Raw genomic sequence first — 24,549 nt, 5'->3', positions numbered from 1 at the left:
TGCCCTCCCCCTCCCACCAATCAGCGGCGGGCGACCTTCTTCCCGTCGTGCTTTGCGCGACGTCTCCACCAATCAGAGCCTTTTCTACCATGTTCCAGCCAATCAGAGGCCGAGAAAGCCGCTTCCGGCGCGGCGGCGCCGCCATGACAAGAAGGGCGCCGCCATTACGGGGTTCTGAGGGGAGGGGGTTTAATGTCGCCAAAAGGTCCCCAAATTGTCCCGAATTGTCCCCGGAAAGTCCCGGGGGATCGTCCGGGGGTTTTCGGGATCCGACTGTGGGAAAAATCCCTCTTTTAAGTGTAGAAAGACGGCCCAAGTCAGGGAACAAAGGAAGGATTTATTCGGGGCGCGCCGGGTCCTTCTCTCACCGAGTTCCTCGGGGGGAAAAGACCCCGCGGGTGTAAAACTTCTCCATTTTATAGGTTTCCAAAAATCCCACCCTTCTCGGAGAAGTTTTAACGTGTTCCTTTTTACCTTTTCTAATTATTTTTATTTAATTATTTTTATTTATTGGTTTTTTATTAAATTATTTAATTATCCGAATAATTGTTTATTTATTTATTTAATTAGTTTTATTCAATTATTTAATTCTTTTCATTTATTTCTTTAATTAATTTCTTTAATTATTTTAATTTAATTATTTTAATTTAATTATTTTAATTTATTTATTTAATTTTGCGAATAATTTTTATTTATTTATTTAATTAGTTTTATTTAATTCTTTTCATTTAATTATTTAACTATCCGGAAATTGGATTATTTATTTATTTATTTATTTATTTTAATTTAATTATTTAATTATTTTCATTTAATTATTTAGTTTTTCTTATTTAATTCTTTTTATTTAATTCTTTTTATTTAATTACTTTCATTTAATTATTTAATTCTCCGAAAAAATTGTTTATTTATTTATTTAATTCTTTTCATTTAATTATTTAATTCTTCTTATTTAATTCTTTTTATTTAATTCTTTTCATTTAATTATTTAATTATCCGAAAAATTGTTTGTTAATTTATTTAATTATTTTTAATTAATTATTTTCATTGAATTAATTAATCATCTGAATAATTGTTTAGTTATTTATTTAATTCTTTTCATTTAATCATTTAAATAATTAATTTATTAAATAATTAATTAATTTTGCTCGAAACAGAGCAAAAGCCTGAAAAGTTAACTCAGTGCAGCAAAAGAGGTCTGAAGAGTCAACTTGGAATTAAATACTTCGAGTATTTATTAAAAAATTATTTATTATTAAAAATTATTATTTATTAAAACATATATATAAAAAATTATTTGTTGACATTATTATTTATTAAAATTTTATTAAAAATTATTATTTATTTAAATTATTATTGGTTAAAAATTATTATTTATTAAGAATTATTATTTATTAAAAATATCTGTTAAAATTATTTATTGAAAATTATTATTTATTAAAAATTTTTATTGATTAAAAATTTTTAAATGCAAATTATTATTGATTAAAAATTGTTATTGATTAAAATTTATTATTTAAGGATTATTATTTATTAAAAATATCCGTTAAAATTATTTATTGAAAATTATTATTTATTAAAAATTATTATTGTTTAAAAATTATTTAATAAAAATTAATATCGATTAAAAATTGTTATTAAGAATCATTGATTAAAAATTATTTATTAAAAAGTTTTATTTATTAAAAATTATTGATTAAAAATTGTTATTGATTAAAATTTATTATTTATTAAGAATTATTATTGATTAAAAATTATTATTGATTAAAAATTATTATTTATTAAAATATAATTTATTAAAAAATCTGTTAAAATTTTTCATTGAAAATTATTATTTATTAAAAATTATTATTGATTAAAAATTCTTTAATAAAAATTATTATTTTATAAAAATTGCTATTGATTAAAATTTATTATTTCTTAAGAATTATTATTTATTAAAAATTATTATTAAAATTATTATTTATTAAAAATTATTATTTATTAAAAATTATTATTGATTAAAAATTAATATTTATTAAGAATTATTATTGATTAAAAAATCTGTTAAAATTATTTATTGAAAATTATTATTTATTAAAAATTATTACTGATTAAAAATTCTTTAATAAAAATTATTATTTTATAAAAATTGCTATTGATTAAGAATCATTGATTAAAAATTATTTATTAAAAAGTATTATTTATTAAAAATTGTTATTGATTAAAAATTGTTATTGATTAAAATTTATTATTTATTAAGAATTATTATTTATTAAAAATTATTATTGATTAAAAATATCTGTTAAAATTATTTATTGAAAATTATTATTTATTAAAAATTGTTATTTATTAAAAATTATTATTGATTAAAAATTGTTATTGATTAAAAATTGTTATTGATTAAAAATTATTATTTATTAAAAATTATTATTTTTTAAAAATATCTGTTAAAATTATTGAAAATTATTATTTATAAAAATTATTACTGATTAAAAATTATTTAATAAAAATTATTTTTGATTAAAAATTGCTATTGATTAAGAATCATTGATTAAAAATTATTTATTAAAAAGTTTTATTTATTAAAAATTATTATTGATTAAAAATTGTTATGGATTAAAATTTATTATTTATTAAGAATTATTATTGATTAAGAATTATTATTGATTAAAAATTATTATTTATTAAAATATAATTTATTAAAAATATCTGTTAAAATTATTCATTGAAAATTATTATTTATTAAAAATTATTATTGATTAAAAATTCCTTAATAAAAATTATTATTTTATAAAAATTGCTATTGATTAAGAATCATTGATTAAAAATTATTTATTAAAAAGTTTTATTTATTAAAAATTGTTATTTATTAAAAATTGTTATTGATTAAAAATTGTTATTGATTAAAAATTATTATTTATTAAAAATTATTATTTTTAAAAAATATCTGTTAAAATTATTTATTGAAAATTATTATTTATTAAAAAATATTATTGATTAAAAATTATTATTTATTAAAATATAATTTATTAAAAATATTTGTTAAAATTATTTATTGAAAATTATTATTTATTAAAAATTATTATTGATTAAAAATTATTTAATAAAAATTATTATTGATTAAAAATTATTTAATAAAAATTGTTATTGATTAAAATTTATTACTTATTAAGAATTATTATTTATTTAAAGTCATTATTGAGCTGGGTGGAGCAGGATGGTCCTTGAGGCCCCTTCCAAGCCCAACCCTCCCAGGGTTCCGGGTGGTTTCTCTCGGCGGCTCCAGGCTCAGCAGCTCCACCTGAAATCGTCACTCCCTGTCCCTGGGGGGATTGGGGGCCCAGAACATTCCATAGCCCGGCTGAGGAGTCCCTGCGGAAAGGACACCCTTCCTGGCAGTCCAGAACATTCTGAGGAGTCCCCAGGGAAAGGACACCCTTCCTGGCAGCCCAGAACATTCCATAGCCTGGCTGAGGAGTCCCTGCGGAAAGGACACCCTTCCTGGCAGCCCAGAACATTCCGAGGAGTCCCTGGGGAAAGGACACCCCTTCCTGGCAGTCCAGAACATTCTGAGGAGTCCCTGGGGAAAGGACACCCTCCCTGGCAGCCCAGAACATTCCGAGGAGTCCCTGCGGAAAGGACACCCTTTCCTGGCAGCCCAGAACATTCCTTAGCCCGGCCGAGGATCCCAAGGGGGGTAACACCCCTTCCTGGCAGCCCAGAACATTCCGAGGAGTCCCCAGGGGGGAACACCCCTTCCTGGCAGCCCAGAACATTCCGAGGAGTCCCCAGGGAAAGGACACCCTTCCTGGCAGCCCAGAACATTCTGAGGAGTCCCCAGGGGGAGGACACCCCTTCCTGGCAGCCCAGAACATTCTGAGGAGTCCCCAGGGGGAGGACACCCCTTCCTGGCAGCCCAGAACATTCTGAGGAGTCCCTGGGGAAAGGACACCCTTCCTGGCAGTCCAGAACATTCTGAGGATTCCCTGGGGGGAGAACACCCATTCCTGGCAGTCCAGAACATTCCGAGGAGTCCCTGGGGAAAGGACACCCTTCCTGGCAGTCCAGAACATTCTGAGGAGTCCCCGGGGGGAGGACACCCTCCCTGGCAGCCCAGAACATTCTGAGGAGTCCCTGGGGAAAGGACACCCTTCCTGGCAGTCCAGAACATTCTGAGGATTCCCCAGGGAAAGGACACCCTCCCTGGCAGTCCAGAACATTCTGAGGATTCCCCAGGGAAAGGACACCCTCCCTGGCAGTCCAGAACATTCTGAGGATTCCCCAGGGAAAGGACACCCTTCCTGGCAGTCCAGAACATTCTGAGGATTCCCCAGGGAAAGGACACCCTCCCTGGCAGTCCAGAACATTCTGAGGATTCCCCAGGGAAAGGACACCCTTCCTGGCAGTCCAGAACATTCCATAGCCCGGCCGAGGAGTCCCTGGGGAAAGGACACCCTCCCTGGCAGCCCAGAACATTCTGAGGAGTCCCCAGGGGGAGGACACCTTCCCTGGCAGCCCAGAACATTCCGTAGCCCGGCCGAGGATCCCAAGGGGGGTAACACCCCTTCCTGGCAGCCCAGAACATTCCTTACCCAGCTGAGGAGTCCCCAAGGAGGAAACACCCGTTCCTGGCAGTCCAGAACATTCTGAGGAGTCCCCAGGGAGAGAACACCTGTTCCTGGCAGTCCAGAACATTCTGAGGAGTCCCTGGGGAGAGGACACTCTTCCTGGCAGCCCAGAACATTCCGTAGCCCGGCCGAGGATCCCAAGGGGGAGGACACCCCTTCCTGGGAGGACACCCCTTCCTGGGAGGACACTCCTTCCTGGCAGTCCAGAACATTCTGAGGAGTCCCCAGGGGGAGAACACCCCTTCCTGGCAGCCCAGAACATTCTGAGGAGTCCCTGGGGAAAGGACACCCTTCCTGGCAGTCCAGAACATTCCGTAGCCCAGCTGAGGATCCCAAGGGGGAGGACACCCCTTCCTGGGAGGACACCCCTTCCTGGCAGTCCAGAACATTCTGAGGAGTCCCCGGGGGGAGGACACCCTCCCTGGCAGTCCAGAACATTCCGAGGATTCCCCAGGGGGAGAACACCCCTTCCTGGCAGCCCAGAACATTCTGAGGAGTCCCCGGGGGGAGGACACCCTTCCTGGCAGTCCAGAACATTCCGAGGAGTCCCCAGGGGGAGGACACCCTTCCTGGCAGTCCCGGCAGCCTGTCTGTCTGTCAGTCTGTCTGTCAGGGATTGCTGCAGCCCCTCGGGGCCCAGGCTGGGCACAGACCTTGCAGGGCATCTCTGGGCACAGGAGCTCAACCCCGGTCCCGTCGCAGCCTCCCCAGGGCTGTCCCTGCCCGCCCCATCCCACCAAAATTCCGATTTAAAGCTCCTTCCCTCTTGCCTAAAGGCACCGGGGCTGCCACGACACCCCAGGGCTGGTGGGATCACCGATCACCGCTGCCCCCGCTGCTCCTTGGGGGTGGCACGGGGGGTGTGAGTTCCCCTGGATCCCCACAGACCCCTCAGGGACCCGGAAATGAAGAGTCCCGGGGGTCCAAAGGTAGGAAAAGGGGACCCAGGGGCTGCTATGAGAGGGGAGGGGACGAGTTGGGGCATCAGCCGAAGGACGGTGACCTCAGTGATATTCCAGAGAGATTTATTCCCTGAAAATCTGGGGGAATTCTGAGGGATTCTCATGGACTGAGTGTCGGAGAACTGACTGACAAAATCCGTGGGTGTCACAGTCCGTGGAATGTCACAGTCTGTGGAATGTCACAGTCCCTGGAATGTCACAGTGCCTGGAATGTCACAGTCCTGGAATGTCACAGTCCTGGAATGTCACAGTCCCTGGAATGTCACAGCCCCTGGAATGTCACAGTCCTGGAATGTCTCAGTCCCTGGAATGTCACAATCCGTGGGTGTCACAGTCCGTGGAATGTCACAGTCCTGGAATGTCACAGTCCCTGGAATGTCACAGTCCTTGGAATGTCACAGTCCCTGGAATGTCACAGTCCGTGGGTGTCACAGTCCCTGGAATGTCACAGTTCCTGGAGTGTCACAATCCCTGGAATGTCACAATCCCTGGAATGTCACAGTCCCTGGAATGTCACAGTCCAGGAATGTCACAATCCCTGGAATGTCACAATCCCTGGAATGTCACAGTCCTGGTATGTCACAGTCCTGGAATGTCACAGTCCCTGGAATGTCCGTGGAGTGTTTTCCCCTGGATTTAAAATAAAAATAAAAGCAGTAACCCCGAGGGGGGGGATGTTTATTGGTGTTGACCCAATCAGCCCCCTGTGACGCCAATTTTATGCCCCCAAGACGGCACGAAGGGAGAAACTGCTCAAAGTTCGTAGCCTTGAAGCAGGAGGGATTTTATTCTCGGTATTTTATTGCCCTGGGAAAACTGCTTCAGTCCAGCAGCTCACAGCTGGACTTTTATACAATTTTTGGCAATTAATTGCATAATGCAATATGAATATTCATGATATTGCAACAGACATCTTTAATATTCATAACGGTGGGGTTTAGGCAGAGTTAGAGGCGTGGTCTTCAGTTTGAGGAGAATCTGGGAGGGTCATTCCTGTTCTTCATCCTCACGGGTCCCAGCCCAGCCTCCGTCCTCTTCATGAACTCTGTGAACTCTCCTACTTTGGCTCCCTCTCTAACCTCTCTGGCAGAAGTTCCTGACGTCTTGGCGAGGTGTGCCCATGTTTGGACTCACTTTCCTTCTCTGTCAGCCCTTGTTTTCCTTCCTTATACTTAATTTAGCCCCTATTTTCCTTCTTTATACTCAATTTAGCCCCTTAGTTCCCTCTGTTCTCCCGTGTCACTGTGTTCTGCAGACCTTAATGAATTATTGCCTCCGCTGGTTCTAAGACCGAGTTCTCTGTGCCTTTGCTTAAAATCTGTGTTCAGAATTTAACTCCCTGCTTTTGGTGTTGCTGTGTTACATTTGCTTCACCTCCGAAATTCAAACGTGTCACAGCAGACCGGGAAAGAGGGAAGATGAGGGAGCTGGAAAAGAGGCAGCCCTGGTCTGGGACCATGAGCAGACAGGGGCCAGTGGTGGAGCAGCACTGACCAGGGAACTGTGGCCCAGAGCCAGAAAGAGAGAACGAGCAGCAAAGACGGAATTGCAGCCAAGCTGAGAGACACAGAAACGTCTGACAGAGAGAGAGAGCTCAGCTCAACAGGGACAGTTTTGGGGGTAAGACTGAATTACTTTCCCAAACCCCGAGACTGAATCCGAAAAATCGGTCCGAGAAACTGCTCAGAGACTTTTTTATCTTTAAGCAGCAAGGTATTTGTTTATTCAACGCTGGGAGCAAGCCAGCTCGCGCTGGACAGACTTGCTCGAAGGCTTCACACAAAATCAGCACTTTTATACAATCTTCAGCTGTGATTAAATGCATATTCAAGTGATTCCAACCTCTATCTCTGCATATTAATAACAGGCGGAGTATAGGTGGAGCTCAGGCGGGGCTTGGGGCGGTGCTTCTCTTGACCCTCAATCCTGAGGGGACTTCCACTCTCCCTCCATGGCTCTGGGGGCTTCAACTCATCTTCCTCAGCTTGACCCTTCTTCTCTTCCATTGTTCTTGACCCGCTCACTGAAGCTTGGAAAAAGCCCTGGCTCCCGGCCTATTCCTCCTATTCCAATGTCTCCCTGATCCTGCTGTCTCTCTAATTTATCCCCTCTAGGCCTAGGACATGGTCCTGTACTATTCTCTGGAGCTTTGCTCCAGTCAGTAGAACAGAATGAGCACAGATGGTTTTGGATGTTGGGAGCTTGTTAGCAGGCCCAAATTTCTCAGTTAACTCTTTTGGGCCTGGCCTCCTGTTTCAAGCCCTCCTAGAGAGGAGGGGTGGACTTCCCAACCCTTGGGGAGTCCGGAAATGCGGCAGCATCGAGAGAGAGAGAAGAGCTGAGAGCTCAGAGGTGTCCTGAGAGCTGGACCAGGATGGAACGTGGAGGAGGTGGCCTTGCCCTCTGCTGCTGCCCCGCTGGCAGCTGAGACAGAGCAAAGGAGCTCTGGTGGAACACCTGGGGCAAAGACTGAGCTGAGAGCTGCCCTGAACGTTCTGAGTCAGGAGGAACTCGAATCTGAGAGCTGAGAGCTGCCCTGAACGTTCTGAGTCAGGAGGAACTGGAATCTGAGAGCTGAGAGCTGCCCTGAACGTTCTGGCTCAGGAGGAACTGGAATCTGAGAGCTGAGAGCTGCCCTGAACGTTCTGAGTCAGGAGGAACTCGAATCTGAGAGCTGAGAGCTGCCCTGAACGTTCTGAGTCAGGGGGAACTCAAATCTGAGAGCTGAGAGCTGCCCTGAACGTTCTGGCTCAGGAGAAACTCGAATCTGAGAGCTGAGAGCTGCCCTGAACGTTCTGGCTCAGGGGGAACTCGAATCTGAGAGCTGAGAGCTGCCCTGAACGTTCTGGCTCAGGAGGAACTCGAATCTGAGAGCTGAGAGCTGCCCTGAACGTTCTGACTCGGGAGGAACTCGAATCTGAGAGCTGAGAGCTGCCCTGAACATTCTGGCTAGGGAGGAACTCGAATCTGAGAGCTGAGAGCTGCCCTGAACGTTCTGACTCGGGAGGAACTCGAATCTGAGAGCTGAGAGCTGCCCTGAACGTTCTGGCTCAGGGGGAACTCGAATCTGAGAGCTGAGAGCTGCCCTGAACGTTCTGGCTCAGGAGGAACTGGAATCTGAGAGCTGAGAGCTGCCCTGAACGTTCTGACTCGGGAGGAACTCGAATCTGAGAGCTGAGAGCTGCCCTGAACGTTCTGACTCAGGGGGAACTCGAATCTGAGAGCTGAGAGCTGCCCTGAACGTTCTGAGTCAGGGGGAACTCGAATCTGAGAGCTGAGAGCTGCCCTGAACGTTCTGACTCGGGAGGAACTCGAATCTGAGAGCTGAGAGCTGCCCTGAACGTTCTGACTCAGGGGGAACTCGAACCTGAGAGCTGAGAGCTGCCCTGAACGTTCTGACTCGGGAGGAACTCGAATCCCCCGAGGAAGGGACTCTCAGGGGATGTCTTGCACCCCACGATACGACCGTGCTGAGGCGAGTTTTGTCCCTGCTTTGTCTCAGCCAAAGGGCTGAGAGGGGGGAGACAAAACCCCCGTGTTGTAATGGAGAGAGAGGGAGATTTTCCAGCTACAACAACTCCAGCCACGACTGCTGCCTGGAGGAGGAGAGACACTGCTGCCCTCAAAGTGGGAAGGATCTTTCCTTCTTCCCTTCAGGACTGACACATCTAGAAGGGATCCATTGTAATTTAGTGGATACACAGACATATCCCCTCCCCCAGGTTGTGAGATCTGCTGGTCCTGACTGTGGGAAAAATCCCTCTTTTAAATTTAGAAACATGGCATAAACTCAGGGAACAAAGAAACAAAGAATTTATTTGGCACTCCAGGTCCTTCCCTCACCAGGTTTCCAGGGAGAAAGACCCTTTGGTTTTACACCTCACACATTTTATAGTTTTACAAACTCCCACCCTTTTTCAGATAATATATAATATATAATATATAATATATAATATATAATATATAATTAATATATAATATATAATATATAATATATAATATATATATAGAATATATAGAATATATAGAATATATAGAATATATAATACATATAATACATATATTATATATATTATATATATAATATATACATAATATATAATATATATATATTCATTTTTGCCTAAAAAGGTTTCTTTTCTCTGAAAAGGGGCTTTTCTTTTATTCTGATTGGCTGCTGGGCATCCCCTGTCAAGGATGGTGGATCTTCCTTTGTTCTTAGCCCAAAGAGAGAGAAGAACCCTTTTTGTACAAAAATGGCCCCAAAGGATTTTAAGAACTCTTGCATTTTCCTGACGCTCAAGTCCAGTTTTTTTTTTTTAATTTGGAGATCTTACAACCCATAAAAAATAGTATTTTTATTTCTTACATGACCATTGCCTCGATATTAAATATTTTATCACGGTCGGTGGTTTGGGAGATGAAAGTGTCTGAGTTTTGTGTTCTTCATGAAGATGAAGAACAAGAAAACGACCTCCATGAGGCCGAAGAAAACGGAATGACCCCCAGGAATTTACCCAAAATGATGACTCCGCCTCAAGCTCCACCTGAACCCCGTCTGGTATGAATATTATAACTAGATTATATAATTGTAATGAATATTCATGTAAAATATTGTAATCCCTCACCAAAATTGTATAAATGACCCGACTTTTCACTGAGAACTTCCGAGCTAGTTTGTCCAGCGCGAGCTGGTTAGTTCTCCAACGTTGCTGGAAATAAATACCTTTGCTGTCTAAAGACTCAAAGCTGTCTCTGAGCAGTTATTTTATGCTGTTTTGGGCATCAGTAGGGCCTGCACTCCCGCCCCCAGGACCCCCCAGACCCCAGTGGGTATCAAAGCCACTGTGGGAGATGTTATTGGCTCTCTGGAGCCTCCCCCCGATCGCCGCTCGGGACCGACATTCGTTAGCCCAGCGCTTCTGATGCCAATTTTGTGCCCCAAAAGGCGCAAGGAACTGCTCAGAGACAAAGTTTTTAGTCTTTAAGCAGCGAGGTTTTTATTCAAGGCGACGCTGGGGAACTCCCAGCTCGCGCTGGACAAAGAGCTCCGAAGCAGTCAGCGAACAGCTGGACTATTTATACAATTTTTGTGAGGGATTACATCATTTTCTCATGGATATTCATATTATTGCAACATCTAGTTATAATATTCATAGCGGGTGGAGTCAGGGGCGTGGCCATCATTTTGGGGAGACTTTTGGGGGTACGTCCTGTTACTTCGGCTGCAGGCGGTCGTAATTTTGCTCCTCTTCCTCAGTAAACTTTTGAACTTTCCTAAATTTGGCTGACTCCAACATGTATTTGGCAGGAGCTTCTGATATTTGGCAAGAGTTTCTGGACCCTGGCCCTTTCTCTTTCCCCTTATCTCCCTGTTTTCCCTCCATATGTCCATTTATGTGTATTTATGTGCATTTTTGGTGCTTTCTGTTTCTCTGTGTACTCACTTTATGTTCTCTTTGTGTCAGTCTCAGCATTCTTTGGTGAATTATCTCCGTTAGTCCTTGAGTTTTAGTTCTTTATTCCTCCACTCAGAGCGCTGGACAAACTGCTCTGTCTCTCCAGTGGATTTACAGGTTTTTATACCATTTCTTACAGGTGATTGCAACATATTCATATAATTGCAACATCTAATTGTAATATTCATAATATTACAATGGGAGTCTAGGGCATGGTCTTCGATTTGGGGAGAATCTAGGAGGGTCGTTCCTGTTTCTTCATCTCCTCGCCCCTGGCCCAGGCTCCATCATCTTCATGGACTTTTCAACTTTCTTGATTTTGGCAGACTTCATGGTGAATTCTGCAAGATTCTTGGACTCAAGCCCCACTTTGTCCCCTTATCTTACTTAAGTTAGGTGTGTGTGCATTCTTTGTGTACAGCACCACTTAATCTCTATCTCTGGGTTCTGGCAGTACATCCTAGCTAAGTACTGGCAAAGTTCTTCGTGCTCTTGTTTATACTTATATTCCTATGTTCTGACTTATATTCCTATATTCTGATTTATATTCTGAGCACAGGGAATATAAAGAGCACCAAAAATGCTAACACACATCCATAAACAGACATAAGGAAGGAACACAGAGAGAGAAGGGGAAGGAGAAGGGCCAGAGTCCAGAAACTCCTGCCAAATGCGTGTTGGAGTCAGCAGAATTAAGGAAAGTTCAAAAGGGAGGGAGAAGAGCAAAAAGACGACCCCTGAGGCTGAAGTAACAGGAAGTGCCACCAAGATTCTCCCCAAAAATGATGACCCCGCCCCTGACCCCGCCCTAACTCCGCCTGCTATGAATATTATAACTAGATGTTGCAATAATGTGAATATGCACGTAAAAATGACGTAATCTCTCGCAAAAATTGTATAAATAGTCTAACTAAGGCAGAGCAAGTTTTGTGTGCTGCGAACCACCTCGCTCTCCAACGCTGCCTAAATAAATACCTTGCTGCTTAAAGACCAAATTCTGCCTCTGAGCAGTTCCATTGCGACTCACTGTTGTGATGGTTTCAGTGTAGGCCTTCCTGGAGACCAGCTTGTAACCGAAGTGAATCCGAAAAATCGGGTATAATGAACTGCCCAGAGGCTTTTGATCTTTGGGCAGCAAAGGTATTTATTGACAGCGCTATTGCTGGAAAAACCTGCTCAAAGGCTTCACACAAAATCAGCAGTTTTTATACAATTTTTGTATATGATTAAATGCATATTCAAGTGCTTACAACATCTATCTCTGCATATCAATAACAGGTGGAGTATAGGTGGAGCTCAGGTGGGGCTTGGGGCGGTGCTTCTCTTGGCCCTCAATCTCGGGGGTAGTTCCATCCTTCCTCCTTGGGTCTGGGGGCTTAAACTCATCTTCATCAGCTTGACCTTTCTTCTCTTCCATTGTTTTCAACCCACTCACTGAGGCTTGGAGAAGGCCTTGGCTCCCGGCCTATTTCTTCTATCCAAATGTCTACCTTATCCTACTGCATCTTAATTTATTACCTCTAGGCCTATTTTATGTTTCTTTTACCATTCTATGAAGTTTTGGTCCAGTAAGTAGAACAGAACAAGCACAGATCGTTTGGGATGTTGGGAGCTTGTTAGCAGGCCCAAATTTCTCAGTTAACTCTTTTGGGCCTGGCCTCCTGTTTCAGAAGGAACGAGGAAAGTGACCAAGGAAGTATTCCGTGTGTCATGGTTCGAAATTGGCCCCCCTTGAGAGGCTGGGGGGGTTCAGAGGTGATTGGGTGCCAGGACAGTGTTCCCTGGAGAGCCAATCACCACTCATGTTGTTCACTTCTGCTCAAAAATCACATATCACAGCACCGGGAGCGGTTGGCAGTGTGGCCTTGGTTGTTGTGCTGTTGGTGTCTGCTGCGTGGAGGTGGACAAGGCCAGGGGGTGGCTGGGCTCCCTCTCTTCCCCTCCAGGGGGGAGGGGGGAGCCCTGCGACCCCCCAACTCAGTCTTTAGCTAGAGTCAGCATTTTGGGGTGTGTGCTGTGAAGGAAGAGATTCACAGCACCAGAGGTAAGAGGAGAGGGGCAGGCTCTGCAGCCAGGCCCTCTTCCCCCTCCTTTTCTGCAGTGAAGCTGTAGAGGGGGGGCTTTGAGGCTCAGCCCTGAAGCTGAGCCAAGTGGACGGGCCGTGGAGGTAGGCCTGGCGCCTGGGAGAAGGGTCCCAGGCGAAATTGGAGACGAGCCAGGAGCTCGAGAGTTGCCAAAGCTGACTGGGGGCAGCTGAGAACTGATGTGGAGGAATGAAGATTCCAGGCTGTGGACGCTTGATAAGCTGAACTACCCTGCAGCAGCCTACGGACCGAGGTGAGACACCGAGAGGGAGGAATCAAAGCAGCAGAGGAGCAAGGACTCAAAGCTATCTTCTCGGACTTCATGAGGAGAGACTGCAACAAAACAACTGCTGGAACTTGGTGAGAGGGGGACTGTTCAGGAGCCCAGGACACTCCCACAGCAAAAGACTGTGTTACATGTCAGCCTTGAAGGCTGCTCCTGGACTAAAGTTAAAGGAGGGGCTTGAAAGGACTGACTGATAGAAATGTAATATATATATATATATATATATATAGTTGCCTTTAGTTTGTATAGTATTTATTTGTGTAAATAAATGTATATACTTCCCCCCTCCCCCACAGAAGCCTCTGGTCTGAAAGTTTCTCTCCGATGTTAGGATGAATTGTTGGGAAGGGGTGGGGGAAGCCTGGAAATTGGATTTTAGATTTCTAACGTGGCTCAAACTGCCACACCGTGCTATTCCTTTACATAACCCGAGGTATAAATTAAGCTGGCCAGAGAGACCTCGCTCTCTCTTCTCCCGGCGAGGGTTGGGAACGGCGGGTCCCTGTGTCGGCCCTGCTGATCTGGAGCTGAGGCTGCAGCGACGGCTGTGTCTGCCACGCGTGAGGGGACAGCGCTGGGCCGGGTCCGGCCGTCCTGCTTTTCTCAAGGGAAGTGCTGAGATTTTGCTGGTTCTTTATTTTGCTGGTTACTGGGTTTTTTTCCCTTTTTCCCTTCCCCTCTTTCCCTTTTGGGAGCGATTTGGGGTTCCTGTCTTCATACATACATAATACCTTAATTGTATATCTGTAATATATATAAAATACATATATTTTATATAGATTCTGCTACTCCGTTTTTCTTCTTCTCTCTCCTCTCGGAGCTTTTCTCCTGTGGTCCGTGGGGTTTGGTGGGAAGCCAACTACAACCGGCTCCAGCTGTCTGCTCATCATACTCATCCCCCACCCCATCTGGAGGAATGCCAGAACGTGGCGGCAGCCAAGTGAAGGTTTTGCCTCCGTTCTGCGGCGGGAGCAACGCGGCGGCGCCCCTGTGGCCACGTGTTTGCAACTGATGCCAAAATTTTGCCCCAAAAGGCACAGAGAAACTGCTCAGAGACAGAGTTTTTAGTCTATAAGCAGGAGGTATTTATTCAAAGCAAGCAGTGAACAGCTGGAGTATTTATACAATTCTTGCTAAAAGATTACATCACTTTTCATGAATATTCATAATATTGCAACATCTAGTTATAATATTCGTAACAGGCAGAGTTGAGGTGGAGTCAGGGGTGCAGTCTTCGTTTTGGGGAGGCTTTCCGGGGTACATCCTGTTACTTCGGCCTCAATGGTCCTGAATCTACTCCTCTTACTCAGGTGAACTTCTGAACTCCCTTTAGTTTGGCTGACTCTCACATGTACCTGGCAGGAGTTTCTGATATTTGGCAAGAGTGCCTAGTCCTTGGCTCTTCTCCTTTCCCTTATCTCCCTCTGTTTCCCCTCCATACGTCTATTTTATGTGTATGTCAGCATTTTTGTTCTCTCTGTTTTCCTGTGCACTCCATGTTCTCTGTGTCAATGTGTTTAGAATTCTTTAATGAGTTATTATCTCCGTTGTTCCTGAGACTTAGTTCTCTATGCTTTTGCTCAGAGTATGCATCCTAAATTAACTCTCTGATTCTTGTTTTGCTATCCTACATTAGCTTTGCTCTGCTTTACAACCGGCGGGGGTGGAAGTGGACGTACCTGCACTTAAAGATAAAAATAAGACGGAAAAAATTGTTTTAAGCTAACACCACTTATAGAATATATACCTGTATATATTTAACAATAGCAGTGTGTTATTAAAAGGTTTGAAAGAAGTGTGTAAACTTAAAAAATGTGTGTAACAGTATAAAAAGTAGATCCCTGTGTGCCTTCTTTAGAAATCATTGCTCTAAGTGTGATAAAAGTATGTTAATGTAAACACTGGATGCCTTTTCTGCCATTTATCTGGGGACAACGAGGATGAAGAATAAAGCCTCAAACTTATAATGCAGTCAGATTGTCCTTCTTAACAACTAAAAGACAGCCAAAAGAGTGTAAAACTGCATTAGACAGATTTTAGGCATCGCAGATAAGAGGCCTTTGCTCTCTTCTCTCTTCCGGTGGCCGAAGGCGACAGGTCTCTCTCTGCAGACGGTCTTTGCTCCTCTAGGCCAGGGCCTGCTGCTCCGACCCGCCGTTATCGCCGTTCTGTTTGGGAGGCGTGGGGAGTTAGTTCTGCTGTCTTGTTCAGAGAAGTATTTCATTTGGGTTTTTTTGTCGTATTTATTTGCTAGCTTTACAGTAACGGTGGATATTTGAGGGTACCGACGTAGCCTCATCTCCTTGGAGGGTAAGATTGATGGAGAGATAGACAACAGGTTAGCAAAGGCATAGAGTGCCTTCGGAAGGCTTTATAAAAGAGTTTGGCAAAGAGTTTGAAGAAAAGTACCAAGATCAGTGTTTACAGAGCCACTGTGCTGTCTACTCTCTTATATGGATCTGAATCATGGGTCATCTACCGCCACCACCTGCGACTCCTGGAACGCTTCCATCAACGCTGCCTCTGAACAATCCTAAACATCCCCTGGTCAGATTATGTGACTTATGTGTCTGTTCTAGAACAGGCAGCAGTCACAAGTATTGAGGCCATGTTGCTGAGAACACAGCTGCGATGGGCAGGGCACGTCTCAAGGATGAAGGACCAACAACTGCCTCCCGAAGGTCCTGCTTTATGGGGAACTTGCCACTGGCTGCAGCAAGAGAGGAGCCCCAAAGAGGAGATACAAGGACTCCCTGAAACAACATCTCAGCCTTGGCCATATTGATCACCATCACTGGTCTACTCTGGCCTCCAGTTGGGAGGTCTGGAGACACACCATCTATAACGCTGCTGATGCTTTTGAAAAAGCACGCAGGATCACTCTTGAGGAGAAAAGACAACGCAGAAAGAACCATGTCTTACAGAATATACCATCTAAAGAGTCTCTCTGCTGTGCCTTTTGCAACCGGACGTGTCTGTCTCGTATTGGCCTTTTTAGCCACCAGCGCGCTTGTAACAAACGTGGGTAGAGCCCTTCCCAATCTTCGTTCGCGAAGCCCGGCCATGATGATGATGACCAGTATATTTGGGAGGCTGTCACTGAAGCTCTTCCCACATTCCCCACACCGCCCCGTGGCAAATCCAGTAGTGAACAAAGCCGGGCCGGTGGTCGTGGTGAGCGGGAGAGGCTGCGCCACGGTGAACGGAGTCGCACCGGCAGTCGTGGTGGTGGTGCCAAAACCGGCAGGAAATAACTGCTCAGAGACAAAATTTGGTCTTTAAGCAGCAAAGGTGTTTATTTTGTGCAATGCTGGAGAGCTCCCAGTTCGCCCTGGACAAAATAGCTCTAAAGTTTTCAGCAAAAAGGCAGGCAATTTATACAGTCTTGGTGAGGGACTGCAATATTTCACGTGAATATTCATTACAATTACATCTAGTTATAATATTCATATTAGGCGGGGTTCAGGCAGAGCTTGAGGCAGAGTCATCCTTTTGGGGAGATTCCTGGGGGTCGTTCCTGCTTCTTCAGCCTCATGAAGGTCGTTTCTCTGTTTCTCATTGTCAATGAACTCTTCAACTTTTCCTGTGTGCTGAGGTCTTGCTAAAAACCCCTTAACTCAGGTTGTCATCCCCCCAAATGTCCATCCTATCTAATTTATGACTACTAAGCTGACCTCTTTGTTGTCTTTCATTAGAACAGAACATACCAAACGCAGGCAGGCCTCTTGGAGCCTGGTACCTCCTCTCCCTTGGCTAATCCCATAACACCCGTTCTCTGTCTCTGCCACCTTTAACTCGGATGCAGCATTCCTCAGAGTGGGATCTGTGGACTCCTTCTCAGAGCAAGGAGCCATGCACCCCCTGCCACGCGGCGTTACCGCGCCGAACCTCCCATTCCTGCCAAATGCACAAGGAAACTACCCAAATTAGGGAAGGTTCAAAAGTTAATGAAGATGATGATGAAAGGACACTGAGTTCATGATGAAGTAAGACAGGAACAACCACCGAAGTTCTCCCCAAATAAAGACCACGCCTCTAACTCCGCCTCAACTCTGCCTGTTATGAATATTAAAAGTAGATGTTGCAATATAATGAATATTCATAATATGTGATGTAATTGCTTGGCAAAAAGTGTATAAAAAGCTCAATTGTAAGTTTCTCGATTGGAGCAGTTTGTCCAGGGCGACCTGGCTGCTCCCCGGCCGTGAAAATAAATACCTCCTGCTTATAGACTGAAAACTCTGTCTCTGAGCAGTTTCTCCGCGCCTTCTTTGGGGCACAAATTGGCATCAGGTGCACCAGGAATGCTGATATTTTTTGGTCTGTGTTTGGCCCCAGCCACCTGCAGTAGTTTATATTCTCCCTGCCAAGTTCACTGATAAAACAGTGAATTCGTCCTCGGAGGGAGAACTTCTGTATAAACTATTTTAATTGGTGTTCTACTATTGGTTCATTGTCTGCCAAGGGCATTTGAAGGAGAAATCGAAGAGGAGGGGAGGAAGGCTCGACCCCCGAATCAATTAGGGAAGACCCCCAAAGCATCCTGCGCGCGCGTTAAAGGATTTCCAAAGTTCTCACGCGTGTGCTGAAGGGATGAACTTACATAACCAAGGGGGTGGGACTGAGAACCTCTGGTGGGGCAGTACTGGCCACACCTCCCCGGGCAGAGGTGCTCAACTGATCATAGAAAAGCAGACAGGTTTTCCGTTGGGCTTGGCTTGCTCTTCACGAAGGATCAAGTTGCCTTTAGTGGGGACGCCTGCTATCGTGGGAGCCTGCTAATCCTCTGGAAAACGCTGCTGCTGCAGAGGTTTTATAGTCTCTCGAGTGGGTAAAGATCATCTCATAAATGACACCTAGGTGAGCAGGGTATCATACTTTCCTCCTTGGTTTTCTCCTTCTCCCGGGTGCCCGTTTATGTCAGCAACTTTTTGTAATAAATATCTGTTTTATTGAGCTCCAACGGTGCCTTGGTTTTCAAGCTTCAGCACGTCTCGAACCCTCCCTAGTACAGCGGGGCAAGCAGGTGCAGCAGTTCGTTTGGATACATGTCTGGAATAAAGACAAGTGCCAGAAATATTCAAACACACAAAATATCTTTTATTACGGCGAGAATAAAAATAATAGTAATGAACTTAGCAAGAGGAATTAAAAACTAAAAAAGGATACAAAATAACTACCTTATCGGGTGGCATTAAAACAAATACTACAAACAGCATTTAATACAGTATTAACTAGTGAAAAGGGATACCAAAAAAGGATCTTAACACAATATTATGGATAACACCATATTGGTTAGTAAAAAGGGAAACTAAAGGAAAAATACTATAAACATAAAAGGGGAATCAAAGGAACACTAAAAGGATATTAAAAAGTTTGTTCTCTCAGTTGCTTCCTCTCAATGACCTGTGCTTACCCACACAGACAGGCCAGGGCTGTCAGGATCTGCAGCAGCTGGTCGGTGCCCGTGCTTAGCGGGCGTCCCTGCGGAGCGACACAGTCTCGGTGGCAGGATGAGGATCGCTCAACTCAGCAGCTCTGACACCCCATTTTATCAGTTCCACATTACACCACGTAGGGCCAGTACCCAGTATAAGGTGATGCCTGAATGGCAGCCAAACCCCACCTGATCATCACCTCATGGCAACAGTCTGTGCCTGCCCCACTTGTAGGGCAAGGGGCCAGCGACCCCTGCCCACATCATCTTCCTCCCATCATCATCTTTCTCACCCCTATGGATGACCTCTACCACTGTGTTTCAAGGGTAGATGTATCTATCTTGCAATATGTAGCAAAACCAAGGAAGAACTCAGCTCTGATAATAGGGGATATCAAGCTGACTTGCTAAAAAGCACAATGGACCTTCCAATTCGCTTGTGCCATGAAGTTACATTGTACCATACTCTGGCTGGTTTCACATCCTAATATGATCCCGTTCTCACGCCTCTATGCTCCATTGATCATCTAATTCAAAAGTAGCCCCCTTACAGCAGGGGCTGCAGGAGGGACAGGGGAAGCAGGGCCCATTGCTGCGGCTGGATTTGCTCCCCCGTAGCGAGCATATAAGGCCATCGTTATTTCCTTCCATGCAGCCCAGTTTTTAAATGCCTCCAACGCCTCCAGAACTCGCTTTTTTGATGAGTCCGTTTCCAGTTCCTCGCCAAGATCGTATCTGATGGGTTCCGGTTGATGGAGGTGCCGGTTCATTTGTGATGATCCAATTTAAGAGCACCAACGGTTTATTTTCTGCTACGTCTTTGTCCAGCGTTTTTAAGGACTGGCTGATGGTTTCAGTTTCTTCTTTAATTTCTGGGGAACACCTCCCCTCGTGGGTGGGAATACATCCCTCCCATCCTAATAGGTCACCTCTTGTTTGCCGAAGCCGGATTTTTCTTCTTTTGTCTTTTTTTGTCCTTTTTCCCTTTTTGTCCTGTTTCTGCAGAGGTGACTGATGTGCACGATTTGTTGAAGAGCTCTTCCTTTTTCCTTGGAATTCCATCAGGACGGATGCCATGGCAAGATGTCCCAAGGCCTTTGGCCTCTGGTTACCGACGCCTGTTGAATGTCCTGATTGGGGCGGCCATTTAGAGCATTTGTCTTGCACGAACCCAGTCGACACGGGGGTGCAGTAACCCAATGAGCTTTATTAAGATCAACACAAGCTTATACAGACACTTCAAACGGTGACATGGGACCTCCTCAAGCACTCCCATCCGAGCACTTCACTGCGCACGTGCGACAGAGACCGAAGGACTCTGAGTCCCAGGATGCCCTTCGGCATTCTGCCTGGAATATGAACTGCTACGGGATTGAGCCACTTTGAGGGGACACATTGATCCCACTCGACTTTTGGGGTGCAGAGCTGGGAGAGACTGGAATGTTAATGGTCCACGGCTCCAACACTCTCCAGCTGCAGAAGCAGTGGGGGCTTTGCTGCCCAGGGGCAAAGGAACCACCCGGGGAAGGGGGGGGAACATCCACCCCTGGAGGGGACAGGCTGGGCTTGGAGCCAGAGAGAGGAAGTGTTATTTTTATGCTTTTAGATCACTATAGACAGGAGCCAAAACTGCCCCAAACCTATTCTACAGGGAAACAAAACTGATCTAAAGTGAACCCTACATATAGATAGAGAGATAGAGAGAGAGAGAGAGAGAGATAGATAAACTAACTGTAATCTTCCCCAAGGGATCAGTTAACAAGACCCTGGGTCACTCTCGCTGTCAGGGGGGTCGGGACAAGGGCTGGACACAGGGGTCATCAGGTCTGTGCCCAGCATGGATCACCTGGAACAAGGGTCACCAGGTCTGTGCCCAAAATGAGTTCCTATGGATCATCCAATGGGGGTCGGGCCACTCGTAGCGCTTCTTTTAACAGTGGGTCTGTTGGTGTGAGGTTAAGGCAGAGCTCTGGGCAAAGCTCTTCCCACACTCCCCACACTTGTAGGGCCTCTCCCCGCTGTGGATGCGCCGGTGGGTGACAAGGGCGGAGCTCTGCTTGAAGCCCTTCCCACAGTCGGTGCAGCGGAAGGGCCTCTCATCCGTGTGTGTCCGATGGTGCAGGAGGAGATGTGGGCTGGTGTGAAACCTCTTCCCACATTCCAAGCACTTGTAGGGCCGTTCCCCAGTGTGAATGCGCCGGTGGGTGTTGAGGTCAGAGCTCTGCTTGAAGCCCTTCCCGCAGTCGGTGCAGCGGAAGGGCCTCTCATCCCTGTGCGTCCGCTGGTGCTGGAGGAGATTTGAGCTGGTCTGAAACCTCTTCCCACATTCCAAGCACTTGTAGGGCCGTTCCCCAGTGTGGATGCGCCGGTGGGTGAGGAGGCTGGAGCTCGTACTGAAGCTCTTCCCACACTCCCCACATGTGTAGGGCTGCTCCCCGGTGTGGATGCGCTGGTGCTTGACGAGGGTGGAGATGTCACTGAAGCTCTTCCCACATTCCTGACACACGTAGGGCCGTTCTCCAGTGTGGATACGACAGTGGTTGCGTAGGTGGGAGCTGCAGCTGAAGCTCTTCCCACATTCTCTACATGTGTAGGGCCGTTCCCCGGTGTGGATGCGCTGGTGGGTGCGGAGGGTGGAGCTGTCCCTGAAGCTCTTCCCACATTCCCCACACGTGTAGGGCAGTTCCCCACTGTGGATACGATGGTGTTTGCGGAGGTTGGCGCTCTGCGTGAAGCTCTTCCCACACTCCCCACACTTGTAGGGTCGTTCCCCGGTGTGGATGCGCCGGTGGTTGCGGAGGGTGGAGCTGTCACTGAAGCTCCTCCCACATTCCGCACATGTGTAGGGACGTTCCCCAGTGTGGATGTGCTGGTGTTTGAGGAGGTTGGCGCTCAGGCTGAAGCTCTTCCCACATTCCAAGCACTTGAAGGGCTTCTCCCTGCTGGGAGGCTGCTCAGGGACCACCAGCTCAGAGCTCCGCCTCAAGCTCCGGCCGCCTTCCCGACACAGGCTGGCTCTTTCCTCCTCAGAGCACCCTGGGCTGGCTTTGGAGCCCCTCCTGCGGGGGGATCTCCGGCCCTTTTCCTCCCCGCTGCCTTCCTGCGCCGGGGAGCCCTTCAAAACGGCCTCTCCCACCAGGCTCTGCCGGGGGGATTTGTCCTCCGGGCTCTCCGTCCTCAGCTCGGGGCCTGGGGCAGGAAGCAAGAAGGACAGGGAGGGGATTTGCCTCCGGCCCACAGGGAAGGCCAAGGACATCCCCCCAACTCCGGCCCCGGCAGGACGGCGGCGCCAGCGGGGTTGTCCTGCAGCCGGGGCCATGCTCGGCTGACAGAGCCAGCACAACACCCGCCCAAAGGGACACTGACTGCCTCCTCACCTGCCTGGGGGGCCCAAGGCATCTTCCTCTTCCTCACAGCCTCCTTCATCTGGCCAAGCTTTGGGAAGGACAAATCCTGATGGGGGGGAAAACAAGGGCTGAGTGTGTTGGCTTGGGGGTTCCTCCTGCCCAAGTCCATCTCTAGAACTCACCGGGCATCCTGTGACCATAAAAACCTCCAAAACACCAGGATTAAGCCCAGAAAAACCCAAACCTCTGAGATTCAGCCAAAAACCCCCTGAGAAACAGCGAGATGAACCCCCCCCTCAAACTGCAAAAAGTTAAGGTTCAGCCAGAAAATACTCCAAAATATGAAGACTTGGCCCAAAACTGTCTCCTAGAAGTTCCCCCTCTCTGGTCTCTTCCTTTTGGGGTTCAAGGGGTCTCTCCTGTCTGGGATGCTGGGGGTCCAACTTAAAAATGCTGGGAGTGTTGGGGGTCCCAGGGGTCCCTTCTCCTCTGACTCTCACCTTCGGGGTGCCACGTTCCCAGACATTCCCCCTCTCCAGGTTCTCCACTCTGTTGTCCCAGGGATCCCAGGGGTCCCCACTGTCCAGGCTTCCCCTTCTCAGCACCCCCCGTTTCAGGCTCCTGGGGGTCCCGGGGCTCCTCCCTCTCCGTGCTCCCCCCTCCAGGCTGCCGGGGGTCCTCCAGCTCTGGCACCGCCCCGCTCTGCCCTCCATAATCCCCAGCTCCTGGGCTCCACACCCACCCCCAGCATTCCTTGGGGGTCCCAAACCCGCTGTGTCCCCCCCGCCGGCACCGGGCTGACAATGGAGCCGGTGGGGCCTGACCCAGCAACACCAACCCCCACGGCAGGGGGGGACCCACATCCCCCCGCCCACCGCCAGGGCTCTGCCCCCAACCCAGCCCAGCCCCCCAAAAAACACCTCCCACCCACCCCCAAGAGCCTCCAACAGTGGAGCAAAAACAGCAACAGGAGAACAATCGCCCCCCACCCCGCAGGTGCCTGGGAAGGGGGAACTCGTCCCAAATATCCTGGGGGGAGCACAGGGGGTCAGGACATACTCAGGCTGCCAGCACAGATTTCCCGACAAAGTCTGCAGGGAGTCGAGCTCTGGAGAGCAGATTTTGCTCCATGGATGGGATTGCAGAGGGGCCCTCAGGTCCCCAGCAGGAATCAGCAACCAGGAATAGACACAAAAGGCTCCCCTGAAGATTTCCGGGGGAGTGTCCTGGAGGGAGGGGACAGTGTCACCCCACCAGGGCGGGGCTGGCAAGTGGGAGGCTGCTCCAGGGCTCTGCAAGAGGCCTCGTGCTCTGCTCGGCCCCAGCACTGGCTGGTCCCAACACCCCCGGCTGCCCCCGGCCCTGGGCAGCTCTGCTGCCACAGGCTGTGCCCTCACCATGGCCCTGCAATGGCCCTGCCTGTCCCTCACCCGGGGCCCTGCCCGTGGCCCTGTCCCTTGGCTCTCTCTCTGCCAGCTCAGTGTGGGGCACACGGGCTGGGGGTCCCTCCCAAGCCCCCCGGGCAGCCGGCGTTGGCTGGGGGGATGTGAGGGCTGGGCCTGCTCAGCACAGCCCCGTCCTCGTGCCCAGCGCCTCTTTCCTGACCCACACAAGAGCTTCCCGGCCCCCCCAGGGCTCCCCTGCTGCTGCCTCTGCTCCTGGCCCTGCCTTTGCTGCTCCCTTGCCTGGGGCAGCGGCTGCAGGGGGGGATGGCAGCAGCTTCAGCTCCACGGCACTTCCTGGGGGGAGCTCAGCCCGGGGGGACGGGCAGGGACCTGATGGGGATGGACAGGGGCCCAGCAGGGACAGACAGGGCCTGCAGGGGAAGGCACAGGGACAACCTGGCCCCCCACACTGCCAGGGCTGTCTCTGCTCCTCCTTGCAGGCTCCGTGGCCAGGCACAGTTGGTGTTCCTGGGTGCCCACCATCTCAGCACTTGCAGCCGCTCAAATCAGCGCCCGCAGCTCTGCAGCAAAGCCCCAGCTCACCTGGCACACAGGGGATGGACACAGCACCTGCTCGGGGATGGGCACACACAGCTTTGTGCCTTCCCCACCACGGGGCTCTCCTTCCTCAGCAGCACCTCTGCCTTGCACTTATTCTCAGCCTCACCTCAGGGACAGCTCTGGGCTCACCTCCGCGCCACTTCTCAGCCTCACCTCAGGGCCTGGGCTCAAGGACAGGAACCTGCAGGGAGGGGACATCAGGTGCAAGCTGAGGGCTGCCTGCCTGCACTGGGCTGGGAGCTTCTTTCTCCTTCTACAACCATCCCAGAACTCAGCCTGCTTTGCTAACACCACACATTTACAGACTAACCTTGCAGATAGATATGGACAGACATCTCTATCCCCCTGGGGATGGAGCCTC

At 47.1% G+C, this 24,549-nt stretch overlaps 2 long non-coding RNA genes across 2 annotated transcripts in view; one reads left to right on the top strand and one right to left on the bottom strand.

Annotated features, from left to right (window-relative positions):
- LOC135405712 (uncharacterized) overlaps positions 1 to 24,549 on the top strand; it is a 958,894-nt gene that overhangs the window by 610,153 nt on the left and 324,192 nt on the right. The gene's annotated exons all lie outside the window — the stretch shown is intronic.
- Positions 14,460 to 22,882, bottom strand: LOC135405722 (uncharacterized). Its single transcript, XR_010425980.1, has 2 exons — positions 22,213 to 22,882; positions 14,460 to 15,077 (listed from the first exon to the last, which is right to left on the bottom strand). It is a non-coding gene; the product is annotated as an uncharacterized LOC135405722 (long non-coding RNA).

This window comes from Pseudopipra pipra, chromosome W (assembly GCF_036250125.1).
Source record: "Pseudopipra pipra isolate bDixPip1 chromosome W, bDixPip1.hap1, whole genome shotgun sequence".
In the NCBI taxonomy this organism is placed as follows: domain Eukaryota; kingdom Metazoa; phylum Chordata; class Aves; order Passeriformes; family Pipridae; genus Pseudopipra; species Pseudopipra pipra.
Note: the sequence above shows the minus strand (reverse complement) of the source record. Positions and strands in the feature narration are given on the sequence as shown.